We start from the raw sequence: 12,965 nt of genomic DNA, 5'->3' as shown, positions 1-12,965 counted from the left end.
ATTTCCATATACATAAAGAAGTCTCCTGCACCGCAGTGAAACAAACTTCATAGTTTCTGAAAAACATAGCACATCATCGATATAGTTTACAACACCATCAATTGAGCTAAACATGTCAGATAACCGTTTCTGAAACACTTCTGACGCTAATACAATGCCAACAGGCAGACGACTAAATTTGTATGTTCCAAACATTGTGGAAAATGTGCAATATTTTGAGGAAGTCTCAGTTAAAGCAATGTGCCAAAAGGCGTCTTTCAAGTCTAGTACAGAAAAGTATTTAGCATTCTTAATTTTCGCAGATAAATCTTCAATAGTAGGAATATAGTGTAGTAAATAAAGGTAGTGGACCCCGCAGTAATTCCTCAGCCAGAAAAAACTTTACAGTATGATAAAGTATCAATAAATAAAAAGTATTGTATAAATTTCCAAAGAATAATAAATTAATAATAATAGAATTAAAGTAAATACCTAAAGTCTTAAATCGTTAATATCTTTTTACGGAAAAATGCTCCGTTCAAACTTTCTTCACCGGACATATTCATGTAACGTTTTGCAACAATATATGAAATATCAAAAAAAATATCCCAGCAGAAATACCAATATTAATAAAATATATTTTTTTGGCGTGTCTTGGACCGGAAAATTGCTCTGTCTAATTTTTTCACTGGGATGCCATTTTATTGCAGTTTTATACCTACAAAATGAAAATCTAAAAAAATTACCATGTAGCTGTACTATTTTCAGAAATTGCCTTTTTACTCGCTGTGGAAAATTTCTCTATCCATTTTATTTACTGAATTAAGTTCACAGTTGTCTTTCTATTCAACTATAAAAACATCCAAAAAATAACGAGCGTATTAAAAACTAAACATATCGGGAGCAGTGTGTAGGGAGCGGGGTGTACAAGGTATGATATTTCTTTTGGATATTTTGGATTTAAGTGTATACGTGACTACTTAGTACATATTTAAAAATTTAAAAAGAAATCAGGCGGAGAAATTTTCCACTCTCAGTTTTTAATAGTTCTAAAATACATAAATTTGGGTATGAATTTTTTTTTTGATTTTCTTACCCACTACGCCAAATTATATTCTAAGATCATATAAGAAGAAAAAAATGACAGAGCAATTTTCCATGAAAATGAGCGACAAAAAAGGAATTATCATAAAAAAATATTCTCAGGTTTGACAAAAGTTTTAGATTTTTTTCTAGCATTACATACTGATACAAATAACTTATTTGGTTAAATAATTTTGGACGGAGGAATTACTCAGTTCAATATATAAACAGATTTGTATTTTTACGTATAAATACCTAACTTAGGAGTGTTTTTTTTTCGGATATTTATATGTTAGTTTCGGCTCATACTATACAATAAACAAAGCAAAATTTCATCGACTGAGAAATTAATGCATGGGTATCCATTAGGGATTGCAATCCGGTCCGGCGGATCCGGTAATCCGGCACTTTTTCGAAGCTACCGGATCCGGTTGAAATCACCGGATCCGGACCGGATCCGGGAAAATAGAAAATAAGACCACACGCAGCACCCACTGCGCGTTTTAGGTGAGATAAAGGCGACGGATAGAAGAAAGAAGTTAAACAGAATAAAGAACGAATGAAAAAATCCAAATTTAGTAAAATAAGATGATATTTAATATGACTATGATTGAGAACAGAAGAGGATTTCCTCTTCTTTCATGTTGGTGGCACGAATCGGCACGATACGACGATTACTTAAATAATTAGAAGTAAAAATTAAAGGATGGAGATGCCATGGAAGGCATTTGTAACGACCGGTCTGGCCTAGTGAGTACTTAGTGACCATTCATTCAGTGACCCTGCCTAGGAAGCCGATGGTCCTGAGTTTGAATACCGGTAAGGGCATTTATTTGTGTGATGAACACAGATATTTGTTCCTGAGTTATGGGTGTTTTCTACGTATACAAGCATGTATTTATCAATATACTATACGTATATATATCGTCGCCTAGTAGTACTACCTAGAGCTAGCTAGTACCCATATTACAAGCTTTGCTTGGTTTAGGGCTACGAGTAGGTCGATCTGTATAAAATTGTCCTCAAATATTTATTCATGAATTATTTATTTATTTGTGATTTAGGCTATAAAACTATTTTCACGGATAAAAAATGAAAGCAAGATAATATTGGAACGCATTTCATACAATTTTGGTTAAAAGTAAAATATCTTGTTACTAGAACGGATGTCAGCGTTACAAATAATTCCATCAAAGAACAGTTACGAAAACTTGTCCTTTCAAGGAGTTCCATTTCCCATCCCATAATTATCCCATCAAAACAAATTTATATTTTTTTTGTAAACGTATAAGTTTGAGCAGAATGTGAATGATTAAATATAATAAAATTAATAAATGACTTAGATTTCAAATTTTATTTTTAAATTGAGATTGACTATGTGACACTTTTTAATACATACTTAGTTTTATTTTATTGTTAAAAGTTATTTCTTATTAACTTCAAATTGTTGTTTTATGAATACATTTGTAAAAATACCCTTTGTTTCTCATATAACGCATAAAACTTGAAAAATATGTCATTTAATTAACTTTAATATCCTTATACCTAACCGGATCAGGTCCGGCCGGATCCGGCCGGGTTGAGGCCAAAATCCGGCCGGATCCGGCCGGATTGTAAATCAATCCGGTTTGCAATCCCTAGTCTCCATACAACAACTTGCTTCATTTACTACACTAATATAACAATAATCTTTTACTATCGCGTTGTTAAGATCTTTCGGGCCTAGGCACACTCTAATAGACTTATCAGGTTTTTCAATCACAACTAACCTGTTAACCCATTCCGATGGTTCCGTGACTTTGCTTATTATGCCGAGACTCTCAAGTCTTTCCAACTCTTCTTTTAATTTTGGCCTTATTTTTAGAGGAACTCTGTATGGAGGTTTGGATGTAGGTATAGTATCAGCTTTTAATTTGATTTCATAAACTTACCCAAACCTACAAACAAGTCCTCATTTTCACGAATTAATTGTTGTTTTCTATCATCTCTAGCTTCGATAGATGAAACTCTTTTTATTAAATTTAAACGAACACACGTATCTCGTAGATAGAATCGGTGTGGCGTCCTCTTTTCCCACGATGCAAAACGTTTCAGAGTACATCTTGCCGTTTACATCTATGTTGATTGTTGCTAATCCTTTGACTTGCGTTTTGTAGCCATTCCAGCTCTCAAGTGTCTACATCGTTTTCTTGAGGGGAACAGGGTGTAAAGATATGACCTTTTTATAAATGTGTACTGGTAATATGTTGACATCAGCTCCTGGATCAAGTTTGAATTGAACCGGATTGTTTCCAGGCAGTATTACCTTTTGGAACCACGCCAACGAGTCAACAGACATGTCTGAAGTAACAGACTCTACATAGTAGTCAGAATCATCTTGCAAGTTTACCTCATTTGATGCGACTTTGCTGGAACGACACATTTTAGTGAAATGATGTCTCTTCTTACAGTTGACACACGTCTTGTTATACGCCGGACATTGACCGTAGATATGATGGTATCCACAGTTCGAACAGGTCTTCTGGGTGCTTTTAGGCACTGTGACCGCATTAACATCGGGTTTGTTGTCAGTTATATCTTTAACATGTGCATTCGTGATCTCAGATATTCTGAGCGATGACACCACATCGTCCAGGGGTGGGTCTCCTTTCTTTATCATCTTTTTTTGACAATCCGTGTCACTAGAACCTAATACAAGACGGTGCCTGAGAATTTGATTTTTATTTTTGAAATCACAATCATTGCATAATTACATATTATTTTACATTACATAAGTCATGCCTAAACATTTTATTGAGTTAGAACCTTTTTATTTAAATAAATTAATAAATATTTGAGGAAATCTTAGACAGATCAACCTTTGTACTAAGGGTGATAGGCGACGATATACTATACTTATATAGATAAATACATACTTATATAAATAGGAAAACTCATTTGTGTTCACCACACAAATAAATGCAAGGGCATTTATCCTGGTAAGGACCAGGAAACGAACCCAGGACCATCGGCTTCACAGGCAGGGTCACTACCTAAGTACCTACTAGGCCAGACCGGTGGTCAATTTACCTATAATGTACTAAGTAAGCCTATCTGGTCCTAATTACGGATTACATAAATAGGTACATAAATAAATAATCAGCTTTTATAATTGAAAATAGTACCGTAGAGTTTCGTATCTTCGCCTGGATTTTGAAACTTTTCGCAAAAATTCTCTCAAATTTGAAAGCATTTTAATCCGTTAAGACCAAAAAATGTTTTATAGTACTCCCAACTATCACCACTAAAATTTAGAATTTCATTGTTTAAGTTAAGGTAATAAATGGCCCCAAAGGCAATAGGCGACGTTTGGGTATTCCTCGCCTATGGCATGCCTTGCCGCTAATACTTACTTTTCTGTGACTTACACATGTTAAGTCGTATCTCCTTGGAATACGACTTAACATGTGTAACTTATATTAACTCCACCAGACTAGGCATATTTTTAAAAAACGGGGTAGTAGGCGAAGTTTGGTAACAGTCTGAAGTTGTTTTCATACATTTTCTATAATGAAGCTAGGGCTGCCAAAAATTAACCAACATGCCAAATAAAGGGGAGTAATGGTAAATAAGTAAAAAAAAATTATATTTTTAACAAAATTGTATAATTGTTGTTATTATCTTAATTGACAGCAAATCAACCTTATTTACTCAAAGTGAGACATAAAAATACCTATTTGGTACCTACTCAACATCGGTAAGAGTAGAAATAAACATTTGCATATAGCGTAAACTAAAATAACCAAACATAAGTTAATATTTAAATTTGGAAACAACTAATGTCATCCACCAATGAATGTGGTACAAAAAAATTGTCAACCCTAGGGGTAGGCGAAATTTGGCAACAAGATGGACGCAAAGTACCCTCACCAATGTTTTATCCAATTGTGACTTCTAAACGTAAGCTAGCTATTAAATAATAGTTTCATATGAAAAAGAAATAGTTATAGGATAAGTATAATCATGTAAAAAGTTTATCATTACCGGGTCCAAATCACCGTTTAAAACTGAAGTTAAAACACTGGTTCAAAAAAACGTGTGGTCGGTGTCACGAAAAAACCTCACTAAAGGTCAACTGTGTGAAGTTAGCCGCAGATTGTTCGAAGAATGTTGACACCCGTAAAAAATACTTTGTATTTAGCAGTTTCATGTAAGGCTTACATTAGAAACATTTCACATTCTCGGTCTGGCCTAGTGGGTAGTGACCCTGCCTATGAAGCCGTTGGTCCCGGGTTCGAATCCTGGTAAGGGCATTTATTTGTATGATGATACAGATATTTGTTCCTGAGTCATGGTTGTTTTCTATGTATTTAAGTATTTATATATTATATATATCGTTGTCTGAGTACCCACAACACAAGCTTTCTTGAGCTTACCGTGGGGCTTAGTCAATTTGTGTAAAAATGTCCTTAATATTTATTTATTATTATTATTATTTATTTATTTATTTAAACATTTTGTTAATGGCAACTTATGTCAAACTAGGCGAAAATAGGTAGCGCAGGCAAAGATACGAAACTCTACACTTATATAGATAAATACATACTTATATACATAGGAAAACTCATTTGTGTTCACCACACAAATAAATGCAAGGGCATTTATCCTGGTAAGGACCAGGAATCGAACCCAGGACCATCGGCTTCACAGGCAGGATCACTAGTATCACTACCCACTAGGCCAGACCGGTCGTCAATTTACCTATAATGTAGCTACCTAAGTAAGTACCTATCTGGTCCTAATTACGGATTACATAAATAGGTACATAAATAAATAAACAGCTTTTATAATTGAAAATAGTAGTTGCAAACATTTTTATGTTTGGTTTTGATTAAATAATAAAAAGCATTTATTGATGTTGTGATTAAATATTGTAGATTTTCAATTATAAATCCAATCAATGAAAATCAAAACCAATTATTTTTAGTAATTACAATACTGGGTAGTGGGTACCTACATGCAAGTGCTGCCCACAAAGCATCATTTGTATATAAGTAATAGGAGACAATGGCCGAAAATTGACGGCCGGAAGATATTACCGATATCAACTATATTAGATGGTCAAGCAAATCTTGTCAGTAGAAAAAGGCGCGAAATTCAAATTTTCTATGAGACGATATCCTTTCGCGCCTACATTTTTCAAATTTGCCGCCTTTTTCTACTGACAAGATCTGGTTGACCAACTATAACTAATATTTAATTTTCAGATACTTACCTACATGAAAGTTATTTGTCATTAACTTGACTTTGCGATGTCGTGAGGCACAGTAAGAGCAAAAGCACTTATTAAAACAGTACGTTGTATATATGTTACTGTAAAAGCCCGAAGTACGGCAAAACCTAGGTCTTACCGGTAAATCCTAGTTTTTACCGATGCCGATCGGTAAAAGTCCGAAATGTTAAATCTTACTAGTTTACCAACACCGATATGGTAAATCCTAGGTCTTACCACGGCGACCGGTAAAGTTTGAATCATGCACTGATTCTTGAGATTATTAGATGATAATTTTTAAGAAAAAAAAACCGACTTCTATGGGGCCCGATGAAAGATTATGGTAGATGGTGCACTATGTAGAAAAGGAGGTAAAACCACCCACTTTTCTAGTAGCATTTCGTTTCTGTAAGGCTCGCAGTTCTAACCTTACCTACCCACTGTTGTTCGGTTCTGTGAGGATCGCAGTTCAAACCTAACCTAACCCACTTAACGGCGCATGCGGTGCGGTATACGGGGGTTTGAGCGGCAGGGGTTGAGAATCAGTGCATGATTCAAACTTTACCGGCCGCCGTGGTAAGACCTAGGATTTACTATATCAGTGTTGGTAAAAGCCCGAAGTAAACTAGTAAGATTTAACATTTCGGGCTTTTACCGATCGGCATCGGTAAAACCTAGGTTTTACCGGTAAATCCTAGGTTTTGCCGTACTTCGGGCTTTTACAGTGACATATATATATTAAGAAATACTTATTATTTAGATAATTAACTTTTTCACCACGCGAGATTCAGTTGAGAAATGCCACAAGCAGCCCAATTTTGCATTTAATTTCTTATTCTGAAACTGTTACAACCTACCTATTGATTTGATCTGTCAAATAAGCTAAACCCCGCGGAAATAAGTTTTGCTTGAAATATAATAAGGAAGGTACATTGGTTATGAACCCAAACCATAATTATTATTACCAGGTAGGTATTTTATTGTGTATAATTACTTTATTCAGATAATATTAATTATAAATACAATACTAACAAATCTAAATATGCGTGTAAACTTAATCCCAACTTATTCGACTCGTTCTTGTAGTGTTTTAGTTTATATGATTTTTCTTCGTGGATTACATTGATCAAATAAAAGTTATGACTTAATGACTATTATATGTATTACTAGGTGCAAGGACAGCTGCGTATTGCTGACATGGAAAAATGTTATTTTGTCTGTTTTATTGACCCTGGGATGACTATGACTATAATCGAAGTCCTTCACATCATCTTTATTATAGTCAACGATGGAGCTATAAAGAAAGAGAGAAATTGAGTGTCTTTTGCTTTTTTTACATACTTAATTAATATAATATTCATTCCTAATTACAGTTACCATTATTTAAATGAACTCAACACGGGATGAGCTGTGATTAAACTATAATTTGTGTTAATTTTTAGTTAATAATTAGTTTCTGGTAAAAAAAAAAACATTTTTGGTATATGTTTTTATCACTGACTGCACTTTTCTTTCCATAGGCAACTCATCGAGACAAATCTAATAATCCCAAATACAATTAATTTGCGTTGTTTTATCACAGAGTTCCCATGGACATGGACATGGACATTATGAATGCAAAATGTCAGCTCAATCGGAAATCGGGCAGTAAGCCTTATTTAGCTTCCAAAATTTGACCTACACTAACATACATACTAATGGCGTTATTCATAAACTTAGGTATTCATAAAACATTTAATTTTAAGTAACTTTTAACTATTGTAATTTCGACTAGATTTTTTTAACTTTTTTATCCTGTCCTATAATCAATTTTGATCCTTTTTAGCTGATCATCAAGGACAATAAACGTCGGCTACCAATATCCTGCCATGTATGGACGTGAACTCCCTGTAAAAATGAGAAAAAGAAAATAGTATAGTATTTGTAAATATATACTCATGTACATAGTAAAATCATGTTGTTTAATTAATAGTACCTACAATAAGAAAATACGTTTATTTCCTTTATTTTACTATGTTGTGATAGTTATGATAGTTATGATATGATTAAACATTACCTAGGCCCTAAAATTAATAAAGTTTGGAATAATGTTTCGCCCTGAAAACTCTGAAATACATGCTATGTAGCATGTGTTACGTATAATATAATGATTATAATGAATGATTGATTTATTTGAGGCAATGTAACCTTGATAATATCAAACTAAATTAAAATGTAAAATAAAATACAAAGTAATTTATCATAATTTATAAATTCGATTAGGTGACTGATGCGCGGATCTGAAATGTATGCGAAGAACCGCGGATTCGGATCCAGATTCGGATAATTTCATACATTTCGGATCCGGATTGCAAACCCTATGTGCGGAAAACCAATCTGTCTGTATTTTATTTACTGTAAGCTTTTTTTTTTTGTTGCTATTTTTCCACACATCATTCCGAATCCAATGAGGTACCTTATATCACACGTATTTTTAGGATTAGTAAGTAACTCTATTTTTCACCATTTTAAACTTGTCGACGAGACTACACTCTGCGTGTACACGGTGGCTAAAAATAACTGCATTGCCGTTGCCAGTGAGGTTTTGGGATTACACTTTACCCTTCCATAGAAAATGTACCAGCCAAAATGTATGAAACAGCCAAATTTTTTTTTTCACAATTTAGGATGGTTCCATAGTAAAAGTTGCTCAGTATAATCCCAAAACCTCTCTGGCAACGGGAATGCAGTTATTTTTAAACCAACCTGTATAAGTACTTTTAATTACTGGAAATAGATAAGAATGGGTATCTAGGCTAGGCACTTAGTTTTGCACCTTAGCGAACGCAACTCTAAGTCTCTCTGTCGCACTAATTGGATGAGTGATAGAGAGAGATAATCAGATAACCGTTTCGCTCGCTACGGCGCAAATGATTGGCACCTTGGCTAGGCCCTCTGGAGATCTAAGAACTGTGTATATTCGGAAAATACGACCATACTGGTTATCCCGAGCGGAAATCCCATTTGCCGCGCTTGCTAAGCGGATGTAACAATAGCTTTAAAGCTTGCATTATGTAGGTACTTTCTCCTAAACTACTAAAACATGAATATTTCAGTTCTGCATTGAAATTCAACTTTGTGTCCATGGACTTTCTTGGGCTCATTCTACTTAAAAAACCTATGGAGCATGCTGACGATGCTCCATAGGTTCCACTACGTCACGTTTTAGTACTTCAAACTTACAAACGTGCATGACGCACTTAGTGGAATCTACAATTTCCATACAAATGTGGCTTTCCATCAGACAATGGTCCTTTTTTATCAGAATTTCTGTTGAAAAGGACCTTATTACACATGAAGCATAAGGATTCTGTGATGGAAAGCCACAAATATTTGGAACATTTTTTTAGCATCAGAATTGAATATAGGTACCAGTGGCGGCGCGTTAAACATATCCATAGGCAAGCCGGGGCGGGGCTAATTTGACTTACATATTTCCTTTACAACTATGCTCAAACGTCCAAAAACAGGCAAACCGGTGGGAATCGGCTTTTATGGACGCGCCGCCACTGATAGGTACTATAGTAGGTTGAGTAAGGTCATTTAGCATGCACTTTAGTCTCAGGCGATGCCGCTTGGCACGATTGTTCCTTAGGTCAAACAAAGTTGATCTAGCCCGGTAGCCGGGAGATCGTACCATGCAGACCCCCCAAAAAGGGGGGGTGAAAGGGTCGGCTCCCCAGGTCCAATCTATGCTACATTCGTCCCTAGTCTTAGCAACTAGGGCAAGTTATATATTAATCATTATTCAAACATTATATTTAAACTTTTAAAATGCCAAATTCAGTGTTTTAGTAAACATTTTTAATCTTTGACTTTGGGCATAGTTCCATTTGTATGGAAATCGTTACCGCCACGCGCTATAAATTATTTTTTATTACGAAAAAATGTATGAATTCCTACTATAAAGTGACATTTTTCAGAATAAAGAATACATGGGCTACATTGTTCCATTTTTTATTTAGTGCAAATCGCCACACTGTGATTTTAATATCCAAAATTGTCACAAAAAATTACATAACATTTTCATTTTTTGTACAAAAATATTGTTTTTTGTATGGAAAGGTATAATAATTATTTCGAAAATGAATTCCCCGTCCCTAAATTATACGAAAATGATATATAACTTGCCCTAGTTGCTAAGACTAGGAAGGAATATAGCATAGATTGGACCTGGGCAGCCGATCCTTTCACCCCCCCTTTTTGGAGGCTCTGCATGGTACTATCTCCCGGCTACCGGGCCAGATGAACTTTGTTTGACCTAAGGAACAATCGTGCCAAGCGGCATCGCCTGAGACTACAGTGCATGCTGTTCCATACATTTGAGTTCCTTACTAAACCTACTCCTAGGGATTTTGAGTGGGAAGAACCAGATTAAAAAGATTAGGATCTGTGAGGCTCAGGTCTTCAATATTTTTTCGAAAAAGCTCTTTTGGACCATTTTGATGCATGCTCCTTTGCGGCATGAAAAAACGCATTGTATTAGAAAGTATGTTTATGTGACCTTTGAAATTTTCAATTTTGAATGTAGGTAGTTATAGAATCGGGCGAAGCTAACGCCTCAGCCACGAGCCACGAAACGCACGCTACGTGCGTGCATATGTAGGTATTGCGTAGGTAATGTATGGCACTCGATGACAACGTCTAGCAAAAAAGAATATAAGTAAAGGTCTGTCTAAGATCTGCATACGGTTACGAATTTATTGTATGGACCCCTACAAATCTCACAGATAATTGCATGTGATTTGCGTTACATTCTACGACGATTTATTGCACGGTAAGTAGTATCAAAGAGAATAGATAGTTACATATGTCTTTGGTAGTATGTACTTATATGGAATACACCGTCCGTGACCATAGACAATCCGCCAATTTTGGTGCTAAATTCAGTTAGTCTGGTTGCGCCTTTACCATAAATTAATCTTGCTAAAAATTCGTCTCCTACACTGCGCCATCTAGTTTACAGTATTGTCCCTAGTTTGCTAATGAAAGTAATAATAATAATAATCGCAAGGCGGCATGGGAGAGTAAGGTGCTACACGGGCGGTTCTACAAGGCCCTCACGGGACCCGATGTGGACCTGCTCGCGTCGGTGAACTGGTTACGATTCGGGGACCTCTTCGGAGAAACCGAGGGTTTTGCCTGTGCAATTGCGGACGAAGTGATGATGACGAACAACTATCGGAAATATATCCTGAAGGACGGTACGGTCGACATTTGTCGGGCATGCCGCCGTCCCGGAGAGTCACTCAGGCATATCATTTCCGGTTGTTCTCATCTTGCTAACGGCGAGTACTTGCACAGACATAATCTCGTAGCCAGAATTATTCACCAGCAACTTGCTCTTCTATATGGCCTTGTGGACCGCGAAGTACCGTACTACAAGTACTTACCTGCGCCTGTTCTCGAGAATGGTCATGCCACGCTCTATTGGGATCGATCTATCATCACAGACAGGACTATTGTAGCCAATAAGCCTGACATTGTGATAATAGATCGATCGCAACGTCGGGCCGTGCTCGTTGACATCACCATCCCCCATGATGAGAATCTCGTGAAGGCCGAGAAGGACAAGTCCAGTAAGTACCTAGACTTGGCTCACGAGATAACCGCCATGTGGGATGTTGATTCGACGATCATTGTCCCGATAGTCGTTTCAGTGAACGGTCTAATAGCGAAGAGTCTCGACCAACATCTTGAGAGACTCTCACTAGGTGGTTGGATCAAGGGTCAGATGCAGAAGGCGGTGATCTTGGACACGGCGCGGATAGTCCGCCGGTTCCTCTCTCTGCAGCCCTGACCACCGGTAGCTTGGGCCTTGCCCCGCTGCTGGCGGCACCCTAGGTTAGGTTTTTTATAATGTGTTTATATGTATTTTTTATCGTTTTGTAAGTGTTTTTATATTTTACTTTTATATTCATATTATAAAAACCCTAACTTAAGACGAAAAATAAATAAATAGATAATAATAATAATAAGGCGTAGGGATGTGACGACCCCATCGCCCGCTGGTTTTACCAGTGCAATCAGTCAACGCAGGGCAGCTTGTGGCGAGCTGTTGGGGATTAGCGACCTCACGTACCCGAGTGCTCCTGGGGAGTTCTGTTACCCGCAAGGAGGTTGGGTGGGACAGGATTCTCTGCCTCTGGCTTGCCTTAGCCGGCCGGCCAGAGTGGAGTCGTTAGAGCTATAAGCTCCAGGGGTGGAAGTGAAATATGCATAAGACGCGAGTTGGCACAGTGGCTGTTAACAGCCACTGGGTAGAAAGCGGCGCACACCTCTCGACACCCCTGAGCCGCTCACACCGGTGTTGCCCTTGAGCCATCCTAGATGTCGCTTTTTGTGGGGGCCCATCTTGTGAGGGCGAGTCACCGTCTGCCGGAAATAAAATTGCATACCGTTTTATTAAGCAGGCGTCCGGTTTTTTACCCCATAGCTCAGTACTTAGTCCATCGCTTTCACCCAATAACCTAGTTCATTTTAGATTCCATCAACTCTCAATAGCCCTTACACCCTGGCGGGTGCTGCCTCTGCGTGCGTCCCATGACACGGGTAAGGGCAGCATCCGCTCGGTGTACCCCTTACATTTCATTAAAGTGTCAAAAGGGCCTCT

This window comes from Cydia splendana, chromosome Z, assembly GCF_910591565.1.
Source record: "Cydia splendana chromosome Z, ilCydSple1.2, whole genome shotgun sequence".
Classification (NCBI taxonomy): domain Eukaryota; kingdom Metazoa; phylum Arthropoda; class Insecta; order Lepidoptera; family Tortricidae; genus Cydia; species Cydia splendana.
This window is presented reverse-complemented; position numbering follows the sequence as displayed.